Consider the following 17,803-nt stretch of genomic DNA (forward strand, 5'->3'; position numbering starts at 1 on the left):
CTTCATCTTCTAGTGTGTGATTAGGTCATATCATCAGCCACGACTCATCGTCTGCTAAGAATGACTTCTTTCTTTAATAATGTAATACACTGACCGTATCTGTTCCGGCGATCGGATTAACCTATGCAAAGTTAGCAACGCTTGCATAATAAAACGATCGCATATTTAACGTAGAGGAATAAGATGGATATAAGGTGACCTTCACATTCTTGGGGAAGGTTGTGGCCAGTCTGTGCCTGTCGCTACCCGCCATGTTAGTCCTCGTGACGTCGGCTGGACACTACCACCCGGTCAACCATCTCAGAACCCGGTAGTTAGGGCTGGCTACCGGGTGTTATGGCTGGCTACCGAGTATTGTGACGGGCTACTGGGTGCTATGGCGGGCTACAGGGTGTTATGGCGGGCTACTGGGTGTTATGGCGGTGTTACCGGGTGATATGGCTGGCTACCGGGTATTGTGACGGGCTACTGGGTGCTATGGCGGGCTACTGGGTGCTATGGCGGGCTACCGGGTGTTATGGCGGGCTACTGGGTGTTATGGCGGTGTTACCGGGTGATATGGCTGGCTACCGGGTATTGTGACGGGCTACTGGGTGCTATGGCGGGCTACCGGGTATTATGGCGGGCTACTGGGTGTTATGGCGGTGTTACCGGGTGATATGGCGGGCTAATGGGTATTGTGACGGGCTACTGGGTGTTATTACGGGCTACTGGGTGTTATTACGGGCTACTGGGTGTTATGGCGGTGTTACCGGGTGATATGGCTGGCTACCGGGTATTGTGACGGGCTACTGGGTGCTATGGCGGGCTACTGGGTGCTATGGCGGGCTACTGGGTGTTATGGCGGTGTTACCGGGTGATATGGCTGGCTACCGGGTATTGTGACGGGCTACTGGGTGCTATGGCGGGCTACCGGGTGTTATGGCGGGCTACTGGGTGTTATGGCGGTGTTACCGGGTGATATGGCGGGCTAACGGGTATTGTGACGGGCTACTGGGTGTTATTACGGGCTACTGGGTGTTATTACGGGCTACTGGGTGTTATGGCGGGCTACTGGGTGTTATGGCGGGCTACTGGGTGTTATGGCGGGCTACTGGGTGTTATGGAGGGCTACTGGGTGTTATGGAGGGCTACTGGGTGTTATGGCTGGCTACTGGGTGTTATGGCTGGCTACTGGGTGTTATGGCGGGCTACTGGGTGTTATAGCGGGCTACTGGGTGTTATGGCGGGCTACCGGGTGCTATGGCGGGCTACCGGGTGTTATGGCGGGCTACCGGGTGTTATGGCGGGCTACCGGGTGTTATGGCGGGCTACCGGGTGTTATGGCGGGCTACCGGGTGTTATGGCGGGCTACCGGGTGTTATGGCGGGCTACCGGGTGTTATGGCGGGCTACTGGGTGTTATGGCGGGCTACCGGGTGTTATGGCGGGCTACCGGGTGTTATGACGGGCTACTGGGTGTTATGGCGGGCTACTGGGTGTTATGGCGGGCTACCGGGTGTTATGGCGGGCTACTGGGTGTTATGGCGGGCTACTGGGTGTTATGGCGGGCTACTGGGTGTTATGGCGGTGTTACCGGGTGTTATGGCGGGCTACTGGGTGTTATGGCGGGCTACTGGGTGTTATGGCGGGCTACTGGGTGTTATGGCGGGCTACTGGGTGTTATGGCGGGCTACTGGGTGTTATGGCGGGCTACTGGGTGTTATGGCGGGCTACTGGGTGTTATGGCGGGCTACTGGGTGTTATGGCTGGCTACTGGGTGTTATGGCGGGCTACTGGGTGCTATGGCGGGCTACTGGGTGTTATGGCGGGCTACCGGGTGTTATGGCGGGCTACTGGGTGCTATGGCGGGCTACTGGGTGTTATAGCGGGCTACCGGGTGTTATGGCGGGCTACTGGGTGTTATGGCGGTGTTACCGGGTGTTATGGCGGGCTACTGGGTGTTATGTCGGGCTACTGGGTGTTATGGCGGTGTTACCGGGTGTTATGGCGGGCTACTGGGTGTTATGGCGGGCTACTGGGTGTTATGGCGGGCTACTGGGTGTTATGGCGGGCTACTGGGTGTTATGGCGGGCTACTGGGTGTTATGGCGGGCTACTGGGTGTTATGGCGGGCTACTGGGTGTTATGGCGGGCTACTGGGTGTTATGGCGGGCTACTGGGTGTTATGGCGGGCTACTGGGTGTTATGGCGGGCTACCGGGTGTTATGGCGGGCTACCGGGTGTTATGGCGGGCTACCGGGTGTTATGGCGGGCTACCGGGTGTTATGGCGGGCTACTGGGTGTTATGGTGGTGTTACCCGGTGTTATAGCTGGCTACCGGGTGTTATAGCGGGCTACTGGGTGTTATGGTGGTGTTACCCGGTGTTATAGCTGGCTACCGGGTGTTATAGCGGGCTACCGGGTGTTATTACGGGCTACCGGGTGTTATTACGGGCTACTGGGTGTTATGGTTGGCTACTGGGTGTTATGGCGGGCTACCGGGTGTTGTAGTTGGCTACTGGGTGTTATGGCGGGCTACTGGGTGTTATGGCGGGCTACTGGGTGTTATGGCGGTGTTACCGGGTGATATGGCGGGCTAACGGGTGTTATGACGGGCTACCGGGTGTTATAGCGGTGTTACTGGGTGTTATGGTGGTGTTACCCGGTGTTATAGCTGGCTACCGGGTATTATGACGGTGTTACTGGATGTTATTTAAGGCTACAGTGTGTTATGGCGGGCAACTGGGTGTTATGGCTGGCTACCGGGTGTTATGGCGGTGTTACTGGGTGTTATGGCGGTGTTACCGGGTGATATGGCGGGCTACCGGGTGTTATGGCGGTGTTACTGAGTGTTATGGTGGTGTTACCCGGTGTTATTTTGGCTACCGGGTGTTATGGTGGTGTTACCCGGTGTTATAGCGGGCTCCCGGTTGTTATGGCGGTCTTACTGGGTGTTATGGCGGGCTACCGGGTGAAATAACACCCGGTAGCCCGCCATAACCCCCGGTAGCCCGCCATAACACCCGGTAGGCCGCCATAACACCCGGTAGGCCGCCATTACCCCCGGTAACATCGCCATAACACCCGGTATCCCGCCATAAACCCCGGTAACACCGCCATACACCCCGGTAACACCGCCATAACACCCAGTAGCCCGCCATAACCCCAAACAAACATCCCAAAATCCGTTACCTAAGACATATTTTGGAGCCAAATTCTGGCTCTCTGCACCTATTCGCAGTTTGAAATTCCGACTTTTTATACCGAAAATATGCCAATTACTGAAAGCGGCGGTGGGTCACATTTTGCCCAAACCCCCCTGCAGTTTTCAAAATATCCAAAACATCCCAAATCCGATACCTGAGCCATATTTTGGACCCAATTTCTAGCTCTCTGCACGTATTCGCAGTTTGAAATTCCGAATTTTTATACCGAAAATATGCCAATTACTGAAAGCGGCGGTGGGTCACATTTTGCCCAAACCCCCTTGCAGTTTTCAAAATATCCCAAGCAACCCAAATTCGATACCTGAGCAATCTTTTGTACTCAAATTCTGGCTCTCTGCACCTATTCGCAGTTTGAAATTCCTTTTTTCTATACCAAAAATATGCCAATTACTGAAAGCGGCGGTGGTTCACATTTTGCCCAAACCCCCCTGCAGTTTTCAAAATATCCCAAACATCCCAAATTCGATACCGAGCCATATTTTCGACCCAAATTCTGGCTCTCTGCACCTATTCCCAGTTTGAAATACCGATTTTTATACCAAAAATATGCCAATTACTGAAAGTGGCGGTGGGTCACATTTTGCCCAAACCCCCCTGCAGTTTTCAAAATATCCCAAACATCCCAAATTCGATACCTAAGCCATATTTTGGACCCAATTTCTAGCTCTCTGCACGTATTCGCAGTTTGAAATTCCGACTTTTTATACCGAAAATATGCCAATTACTGAAAGCGGCGGTGGGTCACATTTTGCCCAAACCCCCCTGCAGTTTTCAAAATATCCCAAACATCCCAAATTCGATACCTGAGCCATATTTTGGACCCAAAATCTGGCTCTCTGCACCTATTCGCAGTTTGAAATTCCGACTATTTATACAAAAAATATGCCAATTACTGAAAGCGGCGATGGGTTACATTTTGCCCAAACCCCCCTGCAGTTTTCAAAATATCCCAAACATCTCAAATTCGATACCCGAGCCATATTTTGGACCCAAATTCTGGCTCTCTGCACCTATTCGCAGTTTGAAAGTCCGAATTTTTATACCAAAAATATGCCAATTACTGAAAGCGGCGGTGGGTCACATTTTGCCCAAAGCCCCCTGCAGTTTTCAAAATATCCCAAGCATCCCAAATTCGATACCTGAGCCATATTTTGGACTCAAGTTCTGGCTCTATTCGCAGTTTGACTCTGCGAACATTTTGGACTCAAACTCTGCACCTATTCGCAGTTTGAAATTCCGACTATTTATACCGGAAATATGCCAATTACTGAAAGGGGCGGTGAGTCACATTTTGTCCAAACGCCCCTGACGTTTCAAAATATCAAAAATTTAAAAATATCCCAAACATCCCAAATCCGATACCTGAGCCGGTAGCCCGCCATAACACCCGATAACACCGCCATAACACCCAGTAGCCCGCCATAACACCCGATAACACCGCCATAACACCCAGTAGCCCGCCATAACACCCAGTAGCCCGCTATAACACCAGGCAACACCGCCATAACACCCGGTAATACTGCCATAACTCCCAGTAACACCGCCATAACACCTTGTAGCCCGCCATAACACCCAGTAGCCCGCTATAACACCCGGTAGCCCGACATAACACCCGGTAGCCCGCCATAACACCCAGTAGCCCGACATAACACCTGTTAACACCGTCATAACACCCAGTAGCCCGCCATAACACCCGTTAACACCGCCATAACACCCAGTAAGCCGACATAAAACCCGGTAACACTACCATAACACCCAGGAGCCCGCCATAACACACAGTAGGCCACCATAACACCCAGTACCCCACCATAACACACAGTAGGCCACCATAACACCCAGTACCCCACCATAACACACAGTAGGCCACCATAACACCCAGTACCCCACCATAACACACAGTAGGCCACCATAACACCCAGTACCCCACCATAACACCCGGTAACACCACCATAACACCCGGTAACACCACCATAACACCCGGTAACACCACCATAACACCCAGTACACCACCATAACACCCAGTACCCCACCATAACACCCGGTAACACCACCATAACACCCAGTACCCCACCATAACACCCGGTAACACCACCATAACACCCGGTAACACCACCATAACACCCAGTACCCACACTACCACCTGCTCGTCACGTTCTATTCATTAATTGTTAATGCCTATTAATGACTAAATGACCCACAATCGCGGCCAGAATATTAAGCCCTGACATACATTGTCAAATGTGAGCCAAATGGAAGGAAAGCCGCTACAGGGAAAGCTGGCTATGGTGAATAACTTCAATTCCGAGAAATTACACTAATGTGCTATATATCAGTTGATATATATATATCACACACCACGAGGCTAACCATAGCCCGTGCTACTTGCCCCGCTCCTGTGCCAGGCAAGTCCACTACGGGCTCACCATAGCCCGTGCTACTTGCCCCGCTCCTGTGCCAGGTAAGTCCACTACGGGCTCACCATAGTCCATGCTACTTGGAACTTATGTTCCGAGTAGCTGAATCTAAAACATATCACGTTAGTGGGATTTCTCTAGTGTTAAAGAAGGGTACGGTGGATGAACTATGTTGGCTACACACCCCAGAGTGCTTGAGGGGTTATACGTAAAAACCTGGTCATGGTGGCCTAGTGGTTACCGTCCGCAGCTGGGAGTCTGGGTCGAGGCACCTCAGAGCTCCCATGGATTTTCTCAGTACAATAGTACAACTCTGCCATGAGAATAAAGTCTTTACCTGAGGACGTTTCTTACGTGATGTGTTTTGTTAGTCGACTGACTTCCGCCGTACTGGAGATCATTATTATAGAAACTTTAATTAGGATAGTTCATACGCAGTGAAATCACAATAATTCGACATTATTGTATAGTGCAGGTGGGTACAGGGAATACAGGTGGGTACAGGAGATACAGGTGGGTACAGGAGGTACAGGTGGGTACAGGGAATACAGGTGGTTACAGGAGGTACAGGTGGGTACAGGGAATACAGGTGGGTACAGAAAGTACAGGTGGGTACAGGAAGTACAGGTGGGGTGAGCATGTCACCCCATCTATCACTACCTACCTGCCTACCTTGTTCGGGGTGCTAAGACATTTGATTTTGGCTTTCCTCGGCCTCTTGATGATTCTGATACAATCTTTTGCTGAATAATTAAAGTCTTTGTCGTCAATTCAGTCTCAGCTAGTCTTTTTTCGTTTAATTATTTAGTCATTTTCTACGGTGGGCGTGGACGTGGGCGTGGACATGGACGTGGACGTGGACGTGGACGTGGACGTGGATATGGCCGTGGGGGTGGGCCTGGGTGTGGGCTTGTGAATGTGTACAAAGTTGCTAAATGTCTGTCAAGTCTAACGGTAGCTTCTAAAATCCTGTGTACCCATCCTGTTCTCTCGATCTGCCACTTCGTAAAAAAATTAACTGTTTTGCTTAAACTTCAATGTATGACTCCAAGCAACCTTCCTAGCCTATCGAGGCCGATGCATTGAAAACGTTGATATTACGGTGCTTTAATTTTAGTAAAACGTCCCATTTTTAACGGACTGGACAATTCCGTAAACAATGTAACTTATTAGGTTTGAGGACGAGTTACCTGGAGAGAATTCTGGGAACTCTACTACTCTACGAACCCGGCCTGAGACCAGGCTCGAGGGAGTAGGATTGTATACCAAATGTTGATTGTCGAACACAGTGACTTCCGACTCCTTTTCGCGCGCGGGCGTGCGTGCAATCACCTAAATGTGCGTGCGCTAGTGCGTGCGGTAGTGAGTGCATGACCCACTGGCCTAGAGACGGGTCGGGGTGGTCCCCATGATACGACACCTCGCCACTACTGACTCACTTTTCACCCTTAATGTGAGCACTAACCTATCCGCTCCACACTCCTGGGTTCACGGAGTGAAACGCTGCAGTTTACATTCCCTCCGAGAGCCGCCCGCTACCCATGGCGGCTCCATTCTTGTGGCTGTAACTTGGAATACTCAGAATGTCTGAGATTGACTTGGTAATACCACCTCGGTGTAGTAAGATTCTTGGCCTTATCTGTTGATCTTTATCTCTCTGCGATTCATTTTTATCGCAGAGATCCAAAAGTATTTTGTCGGCATACGTCGAAGGCTGGAGCAAGATGTGGTGTGTGTGACATTGAAAGGACGGTACATCGGAAGATGGTACATTATGGTTGTGTTGTCCTCAGAGTGCTTGTCTAACCACAAAACAGAGACCAGACAATTGACCTTACAAAGCTAGTTGAACTCGGGTGGGACATACCTGGAGTGAGTTTCGGGAGTTCTTCTACTCCCCAAGCCAGGCCTGAGGCCAGGCTCGACTTGTGATAACTTGGTCCAACAGGCTGTGTGCTTAGAGCGGCCCGCAGGCCCACATATCCACTACAGCTTGGTTGGTCTGGCACCTCTTGCAAGAACCTGTCCAAGTGCCTCTTGAATACATCCACCTTCGTTCCGGCAATATTTCTAATGCTTGCTGGGAGGGTGTTGAATAGCTGTGGACCTCTGATGTTCAGACAGTGATCTCTGATTGTGCCTATGACACTTCTACTCCTCACTGGTTCTATTCTGGCTCTGGGAAAGTATGTGTGGCTGAGGAAGAATCGAAGTGGGTACCAGTGCTTGTGACTCACGATGACGGCTTCAAGTTGCCTCATTTCCCTAGCTTCTACTCATTCACTCACTTGCTCAATAGCCCTCATACCTGACCAGTCGTGTAACCAATGCTGACGTGATTATTTCTGGCTAAGCCTACGTAAGTTTCCTGTTCTTGATATTGGAATGTGTGTACATTCTATATACGTTAGGTGTAAAATCGCCACATGTGTACCATGGCGTATTCATATTGACTACTGAAATCACAATTTTTGGTTCGTTTTGGTGGGTAGCCGACGCGCGGGTTCTAATGTAAACAAACCCTTATTCGTCGATGCGACATTGTTTGTCTGTCCCTCGGTCTACGCGGTCATTTTGTTGCGTAATGTTTACAGTTTGAGGAAATGTGGATAAAGAATGCAGACGAGGAGTCACAATAACGTGGCTGAAACATGTTGACCAAACTACACACTAGAAAGTGAAGCGACGACGAATGGTCCGTCCTGGACCATTCTCAAGTCGATTGAGAATCGACGTAAAAGTCGATTCAAGTCGATTCGTGGATCAACAACTTCCGTAGTCTCTGAGAAAAGTGGAATATTTTCTAGACTTCCGGTGTCAAGTGGCGGGGTAGTAGTGTCGGGTTCTAAAGGTGCAAGACCTTGTGTCTCGGGCTGAGGTAGTGCAAGAACCAGCCTCCACTTCCTGCTGACACAGGCCCAACTACTTGGGCTGGACGGTAGAGCTACGATCTTGCTTCATGCAGGTCGGCGTTTGATCCCCCCGACCGTCCAAGTGGTTGGGCCACCATTCCTTTCCCCCCGTCCCATCCCAAATCCTTATCCTGACCCCTTCCACGTGATATATAGTCGTAATGGCTTGGCGCTTCCCCTCCTGATAATTCCCTTCCCCTTCTTGCTGACACCGCTACTTTAAACTTCAATCTTTGCTCATCCTTGTTCTTGTGTCTTTATTTCATTCGAGAAACTGTGTCAATTGTCTTGCCTTGTGTCTTCTACTTTCCCTCCAGATATCTTCAGAAATGATTTTCCTGCAGCGTTTTCAAACTTAAACTTTGTATTATTATAAACTTTATAAATCTAACACAATTAGCTACAAATAAATTTGATGGCATAAATTAAAAACCAGTAACGCATGAACCCAAGCAACCCACCTAACCTATTGAGGCCGAATCAGAGAAAACGTGCTTAAACTGTTTCTTAAATTTTGATAATTTAATTTAGACAAAACAGATGTATTTTTTACGAAGTGGCAGAATGAGCTTACGGGCTGGATACCTGCATAGTAGTTTACGATCTGAAGTCTTCCAGGTTTAAACCGGAGAATAAGATGGTAAAGCCAATTTAAGCTTTAAAAACCTTTTTCGTGGAAACTGATCAGTTTATTCCATGTGATGTGTGATCTTACTTCTAAGCAATCTTTCAAAGATATTTATGACGGGTGATGTTAGAGCTACTGGTTTATAATTTTATTTATCTGCTTTACTACCTCCTTTGTGAAGTGGCGCGATCTTCGCCGCTTTAACTAAGTGTGGCCAATGGGCGCAGGTGTGTGGGGCAACGAGCACAAGTGTGGGCAACGAGCAATGGGTTGCGACAAGCGCTCAGTCAAATAATGGCTGAGCAAAGACACCAGCAAGAGACAGATAAGATAAACAAAGACAGAATGGTCCTTACTAGCACAAGGTAAGAGAATATCAAAGGTTGGGATGACCTTGTTTGGTCCAACACAGAGGAAGAGAAGGTCACGGTGGTGACCTCTGTACGACAACCCAACAATGGGGGGAAGCTAACTACTTTTTTCCCCTGAACTCCCTAGTCAGGATGAACCCCTCCCCCCAGCCAGGGTCAATCCTTGCTCCCCCCCCTCCCTTAACCCCAGCCAGGGCCTTGGTGTTAGTGGAGGACCATGATAATGATACGTTTTGTACGTTACAAATGCATTCATGATGAGGAATGGATCACAAATATCTACTTTTTCCGTGCATTGGATACTGTGAGTTCGTTTCTGGTTAGGTTAGTAGGTTGCATTTTTGACGGTGTGGCAAATCAAGAGAACGGGGTAAGAGCTCCGGTCGCGGCCTGTTTTGACGGGCCGAAGACCTAGTCTATCGCGACCTCATCTATCCACAGGAAAAATCTAGCCTATTCCGAGACTTCTGTTTGGTTCCAAATGCCTCAACCTTTACCTAAATGTATTCTGTTTTGATGTTCCCCTCTATGAGGAGGGGAGACTTCTGTTTGGTTCCAAATGCCTCAACCTTTACCTAAGTGTATTCTGTTTTGATGTTCCCCTCTATGAGGAGGGGAGACTTCTGCTTGGTTCCAAATGCCTCAACCTTTACCTAAATGTATTCTGTTTTGATGTTCCCCTCTATGAGGAGGGGAGACTTCTGCTTGGTTCCAAATGCCTCAACCTTTACCTAAATGTATTCTGTTTTGATGTTCCCCTCTATGAGGAGGGGAGACTTCTGTTTGGTTCCAAATGCCTCAACCTTTACCTAAGTGTATTCTGTTTTGATGTTCCCCTCTATGAGGAGGGGAGACTTCTGCTTGGTTCCAAATGCCTCAACCTTTACCTAAATGTATTCTGTTTTGATGTTCCCCTCTATGAGGAGTGGAGACTTCTGTTTGGTTCCAAATGCCTCAACCTTTACCTAAATGTATTCTGTTTTGATGTTCCCCTCTATGAGGAGGGGAGACTTCTGTTTGGTTCCAAATGCCTCAACCTTTACCTAAATGTATTCTGTTTTGATGTTCCCCTCTATGAGGAGGGGAGACTTCTGCTTGGTTCCAAATGCCTCAACCTTTACCTAAATGTATTCTGTTTTGATGTTCCCCTCTATGAGGAGGGGAGACTTCTGTTTGGTTCCAAATGCCTCAACCTTTACCTAAATGTATTCTGTTTTGATGTTCCCCTCTATGAGGAGGGGAGACTTCTGTTTGGTTCCAAATGCCTCAACCTTTACCTAAGTGTATTCTGTTTTGATGTTCCCCTCTATGAGGAGGGGAGACTTCTGCTTGGTTCCAAATGCCTCAACCTTTACCTAAATGTATTCTGTTTTGATGTTCCCCTCTATGAGGAGTGGAGACTTCTGTTTGGTTCCAAATGCCTCAACCTTTACCTAAATGTATTCTGTTTTGATGTTCCCCTCTATGAGGAGGGGAGACTTCTGTTTGGTTCCAAATGCCTCAACCTTTACCTAAGTGTATTTTGTTTTGATGTTCCCCTCTATGAGGAGGGGAGACTTATGTTTGGTTCCAAATGCCTCAACCTTTACCTAAATGTATTCTGTTTTGATGTTCCCCTCTATGAGGAGTGGAGACTTCTGTTTGGTTCCAAATGCCTCAACCTTTACCTAAATGTATTCTGTTTTGATGTTCCCCTCTATGAGGAGGGGAGACTTCTGTTTGGTTCCAAATGCCTCAACCTTTACCTAAGTGTATTTTGTTTTGATGTTCCCCTCTATGAGGAGGGGAGACTTCTGTTTGGTTCCAAATGCCTCAACCTTTACCTAAATGTATTCTGTTTTGATGTTCCCCTCTATGAGGAGTGGAGACTTCTGTTTGGTTCCAAATGCCTCAACCTTTACCTAAATGTATTCTGTTTTGATGTTCCCGTCTGCCTGCTGCTGTTGTCTGTGCTAAAGTGCCCGAGCCTTGAGTGTCTTCGTGCTTGAGTTGCGCTTCACACACACGCTTGTTGGCGTGCGTGAAGGAGTGCGTGTTCCGGCCCATATACTCGCGCCGGGGAAAGACTACACGCCGCAGGCACTGGGTCACCTGACACACACACAGAAAAACAGATATACACACACAGACAGCAACGGCAAGAGACGGGACAGAGGCGGGACAAACAGCAAGCGAGCATCCACTGTACAAAGCGCCAGACAAAAACACTACATAAGGTGACTGACAGCGTTCAAAAGTGTTGACTACAATCTTGTGTGACTTGTGTGGTAGCCGCCATGATCTGTAACACTAAAGATCCGAGATAAAGTGAAATTTACACTTGCTGCTCCATCTATCACCAGACTATCATCATGCAACAAGAGCCACACACCTCTGGATCATGCAATAAAATCAACAGACTCGTCGATATTACTGCTTTAGACTCGGCTAGAAGTATCTCTGGGAGTTTACATTACCTGCAGGAGGCTACGAGCTCCCCGCCAAGAGCCCGTAAGCATCGTGAACGAGATGGTAACCAATGTTTCGAACGCAACCTATTACATAAACGTAGCGACTCACAAATATCTACGTTTTCTATACACTGGATTCGGTTTTGTTTTTTAGGTGGGTTCAATTGATCAAATTCCTAAGATTGATTTCCTTACAATACAGGCGACACGCATCATGTATTTGGAAAATATTAAAAATATGCACAGATATCATTTCTTACGAGACCAATAGGCATAGTCATTTCGTTATTTCATTTATTTACACTCACAAGAAGGGGAGTGGTTTACGAACTGTTGATAAACATCTCTTCAGGATCTCTGATAAACCAAATTGTGATGGGTGGCTGCTGCAAGTTGTAACTGATCCAACCAGACAGCCTGGTCCTAGTCCGTGCCCTGGGAGCACTCCTCCTATAACCACCACAAGGTTACCTTGAAGAGTTTCCGGGGCTTAGCGTCCCCGCGACCCGGTCGTCGACCAGGCCTACAAGATACGGTAACTACACAGATGGTCCACCGATTCTCTGGGACTTGAACCTGTGTTCGTGAATACGTTCTTACCTCCGCTTATACCACTTACACACAAGGAAATGCCAACGGAGGTTCATTTAAGGCGTCTTGCAGTAATATCCTCCCGGGGGAAGGCGATGATAGGCTACATTCGCTGCTGAGGAAAAAAAACTGCATGACTTAAGAAAATCTTTGGAGCTACTGGGACAAGGATGAGTTGCAGAAACTTAAGTTGTCAGTGATGAAGTTGAAATTCTAAAAGGTAAAGTTTGATTCTCCAGCGACCATGAAGATCCACACGCTGAACCTGGCTCATCAATCTCCTCCCAACAAACATAAGAAATAATCCCGGGATAAAAGTGGAGGTGTCTGAGAGACAATTAGACAAGTTCCCGCGTCAAGTGCCCGACTAACCTGGGGCCAGATTCACGAAGCAATTACGCAAGCACTTGCGAACCTGTACATCTTTCCTCAATCTTTGGCGGCTTTGTTTACAATTATTAAATAGTTAATGAGCTCCGAAGCACCAGGAGGCTGTTCATAACAATAACAACAGTTCATTGGCAAGTTTTCATGCTTGTAAACTGTTTAATAAATGTAACCAAAGCCGTCAAAAATTGAGGAAAGATGTACAGGTTCGTAAGGACTTGTGTAAATGCTTCGTGAATCTGCCCCCTGGTTGCAATAGATACGTGAGCTTGTGGGTATGCGGATCAAGTTATCCCAAATGAAGCTTTGGCCAAGCACGGGCTTGGGGGAGTAGCTGCCAGAAGTCACTCCTGGTAAACCCACCGACAGTATGCAAGACAAGCAAGAAACTATGGTATACGGGGTACAAGTAGAGTATGGGAAGGGTTGCAAGGGTTTACACGAAGCACAAGTCCGCTGGTACTATGAGTATCCACCGACTCGTCCATATAACAACTATCCAGGATAACCTTTATACGGCGTGATAACAAATGGTATTTTTCTATCTTTTCTATGTTCATATATAAATTTATTTGACTATACCCTGTATATTGTTTGTGTTACTTACAATTAAACCAAGAAAAGGTTTAGTAAGACGTCTGGTTACGTTGATTTACCGTTGGTTGTTTACAAAAGCGATTCGAACAGCTGTCATCAGCGAAGCATTGTTAGAGAAATATTCGATCGTCATCCAGCCCGTCCTCATCAACAAAGGCCAAATACTCGTTAATACAATCACCAAACCCTCTACTTATGAATGAAAAACGGTTTCCACACGACTCACAACTGATAAATATATGGATAATGTGTATAGATGAACACTGTGCAGGATTTACATATATATACACTCTCAGGTGCTTGTGTATATGTTTTGTTGTGCCGTTTAAGGGTAAATTGTTGTATTTTTGTATTTCTAGTTATTTACTTGTATGTTAAAATTGAGAAATATTATTACGAGGGGTGACGGCGACGGTCTGGCGAGGTTATTGGTAATTCACATTTGACCGGTTTCATGGGTTCGACTCCCGCAACCTGGCCTGACCAGTGTAAGCCAACCCGTTCTCAAACAGCCTTGCCTCAGATCATCAGCGCCATCCTTAACAAAACACACACACCATAATATCGATGATTGTAAGGAAAAGTGGAGTGCATGCACTCTTCCTCAGAGGACGAGTGCAGAGGTGGTATCAGGTAACAAGGTTGGTACACCAGGGAAAAGTGACAAGGTAGGCAAGCACTCCCAGATTACAGGCGATGAGGCACAATAACGTGGCTAAAGTATGATGATCAGACCACACACTGGAAGGTGAAGGGACGACGACGTTTCGGTCCGTCCTGGACCATTCTCAAGTCGAATGAAAGGTTTCGAATGAATGATTTCGAATGAAAGTCGAATGAATATGATTTCGGGGCTTTTTAGTGTCCCCGCGGCCCGGTCCTCGACCAGGCCTCCCCCCCCCCAGGAAGCAGCCCGTGACAGCTGACTAACACCCAGGTACCTATTTTACTGCTAGGTAACAGGGGCATAGGGTGAAAGAAACTCAACCAATTGTTTCTCGCCGGCGCCTGGGATCGAACCCAGGATCACAAGTCCAGCGTGCTGTCCGCTCGGCCGACCGGTATCCCCGCTTGGGTGCCGCACAGGAAGGCTCTTTACCCACCACCACAAAGGAAATTCTCCCGGAGAAGAAATAGTGTTATCGCTAGGGCCGTGGTCGGCATTTCCTGACAACTCATCCAAACAGGTTGGGCAGGCGCGGGCGTAGAAGCTCTCTGACCACCCGTCCCGACCCCTTACCTTGGCCCCGACTTCCGCCACATCTACACAATGCTGCTCTCTCACCTTCTCTTTATATTACTACTTCTCTCTCTCTCTCTCTCTCTCTCTCTCTCTCTCTCTCTCTCTCTCTCTCTCTCTCTCTCTCTCTGCCCTTCCCTCCCTCATCTTCCGGGCCCGCCCCGGAGTGTGTTGATGTTGAGGCTGTGCTAATGTATATATCTGTATATATGCTAATGTATATATATGTGCTAATATATATGAGCAAATATATATATCTTTGTGATGTGATTAGTTTATATTAGTTCTACTTCTGTCACAGTAGAACTAATGCATTCTGTTATACACCTGTTTAGTCCAGCCAGTTGTGTAATGATGTGTTATACACCTGTTTAGTCCAGCCAGTTGTGTAATGATGTGTTATACACCTGTTTAGTCCAGTCAGTTGTATATTGATCTGTTATACACCTGTTTAGTCCAGTCAGTTGTATATTGATCTGTTATACACCTGTTTAGTCCAGCCAGTTGTGTAATGATTTCTGTAAGTTGTTAGGGATAAAGTTTGTGATAATGACAAGGTCAACGAATTATGTCGTTACTGTCACTGTTATGTAATTTATGTACTTTTTATGTAACCTTTCACATATATAAATGTACAGTCATTAATGGATAAACTCTTTGACTGGGTTTAAATGATCTGAATAAGACTATCCGTAAATCCAGATTGAGGAGGTGGGGGGGGGGGGGTGGTGACCTGTTTATTAGAGTGTCACATGACACTATTGGTGTCATATGACACTATCGGTGTCATATGACACTATCGGTGTCATATGACACTATCGGTGTCATATGACACTATCGGTGTCATATGACACTATCGGTGTCATATGACACTATCGGTGTCATATGACAAGCCTACACGTTGACACTGTGTCATTTCTAACAGGAAGTGTCTTCTTAGTCAGGATGATAAGGTGAATTCTGAGAACCTTCAGAATAAGTGTGTTCTGTACCCCCCCTTACTCCTCTCCGGGGGTGTTCCGTACTCCCTTCTCTCTCTATGTCATGGTTCCGGGACTCTTAAGTCTCCCCATGGCCCCTATCTTCGATTACGCCTCCTGGTTGGGCTGGTCAAACAGCCTGTTTGACGCCGCTTTTCGCAGTCTGGTGTATGAGTCAGCCCGGTTGATTAGGTATCCTTTGATTGTGTTTAGCAAGTTCTCTCTTAAACATAAGTGAGAAGTTAGCGAATTATTCCTCCTTGTGTTTAGAGGGAAGAGTGTTGAACAGTCTCGGGCCTCTGATGTTGATAGTTCTCTCTCAGCGTACCTATTGCACCTCTGCTTTTCAACAGAGATATTCTGCACATCCTGCCATGCCTCCTAATCTCAGGTGGAAGTTATTTCTGTGTGCAGATTTCGAACCTGTCCCTCTAATATTTTCCAACTGTAAATTATTATACAGCTTTCAGGCCTGCACTCTAGACAATACAGTTTGAGACATTTAAACGTTCTCAATAATTTAAAGGGTAAATTGAATAGATTCAAGTGGCAAATGGATAATCTTCAGGTTAGCAATTTTTCCACCTTTGAATGGGGCAGTTAGTGCGCTACAATATTCCACCCTAGAGAGCACTAGTGTTTTAAAAAGTATCATTGGTTTGGCATCTCTTTGTAAAGTTTTTGTTAGCCAACCTGTCATTGTTCTTGCAGTTTTGACAACTACTTTATTTTGTTCTTTAAAATTCAGGTCTTCCGACCAGATTACTCCCATATCTTTTATATTGTTTTTTCGTTCAATAGTGTAGTGTGACTGCGTTTTATGTGGGGTTCCGGTTTTGATATTTTAGTGTTTACGGAACTATTGCAGACGAGGAGTCACAATAACGTGGCTGAAATATGTTGACCAGACCACACACTAGAAAGTGGAGGGCCGACGACGTTTTGGTCCGTCCTGGACCATTCTCAAGTCGATGTTCACCATTCACAACTTCTCATCGACTTGTGAATGGTCCAGAACGGACCGAAACATCGTCGTCCCTTTACTTTCTAATGTGTGGTCTGGTCAACCTACTTCAGCCACGTTGTGACTCATCGCAGACCTTCTACGCTTTCTTATAGGAACAAAAATCGAAGGTTAGAGGCCATGAAGACAAGAGGCTGGTATACATACCCCGTCTGACGTCCTCCCCTCACACCTGCCATTCACGGTCTGTGGAAAACAAAATAAAAACATTAACAGAGTGCGCGACTCACCGCAGCGTTACTTGGCACACTAGCCCAGCGGCCCTTGAACTGTAGTTGTTACTCCTGGTGTATATGTTAAGATATTCTCCCATGTCATCCCAGGCACAGCACCAGACTAGGGAGACGACCAAGCATATATATATATATATATATATGACAGTGTCAGACCACGGAGGAAAATTGATACAGGAATTTCCTTAAGTATTTTCGTATATTAATACATCTTCAGAAGGAGCCAATATGTACTAATATACGAAAGTACTTAAGGAAGTTCCTGTTTCAATTTTCCTCCGTGGTCTGACACTGTCACATTTTTAATCACGTGTTTATTTTTCGTAATTTACACACACACACACACACACACACACACACACACACACACACACACACACACACACACACACACACACACACACACATATATATATATATATATATATATATAAACCACCTTACAGTGAATTTCACCCAAGTGAGGCTTCATTGCTATTCCCCTCTTCCATATTCTCCACCCTTTACATCTGTTCACCCTCTTCTTCCTCCTCGCCCCATCCTCACGAGCCCTCCCCTCCCCAGGACACTGGGAGTGGCCGCCCACACTACGCCCATGTTAAACACCAACACCCACGTATTTCATTCACAAAATCCGCCTTGAATGAGGCCGTCTTCTTCACTGTTGCCTAACCCAAGGAACCCGCCTAACCTATCGACGCCTAAGCACAGAAAACGTCAATATTGATGTGATATAATTTTAACTAATACGTCGCATTTTTTAACGGAT

General features: G+C 47.1%; 1 protein-coding gene across 3 annotated transcripts in view; it reads right to left on the reverse strand.

Annotated features, from left to right (window-relative positions):
* Positions 1-17,803, reverse strand: part of LOC123769005 (uncharacterized) — a 312,934-nt gene that overhangs the window by 12,360 nt on the left and 282,771 nt on the right. For 2 of the 3 annotated variants that reach the window (XM_069309225.1, XM_045759938.2), the window contains exon 2: positions 16,949-16,987. The gene's annotated coding sequence lies outside the window, so the exon portion shown is untranslated. Of the gene's footprint in view, positions 1-7,488; positions 7,822-16,948; positions 16,988-17,803 lie in introns of those variants that run through there. The other variant, XM_069309226.1, reaches the window with a different exon arrangement.

This window comes from Procambarus clarkii, chromosome 64, assembly GCF_040958095.1.
Source record: "Procambarus clarkii isolate CNS0578487 chromosome 64, FALCON_Pclarkii_2.0, whole genome shotgun sequence".
NCBI lineage: Eukaryota > Metazoa > Arthropoda > Malacostraca > Decapoda > Cambaridae > Procambarus > Procambarus clarkii.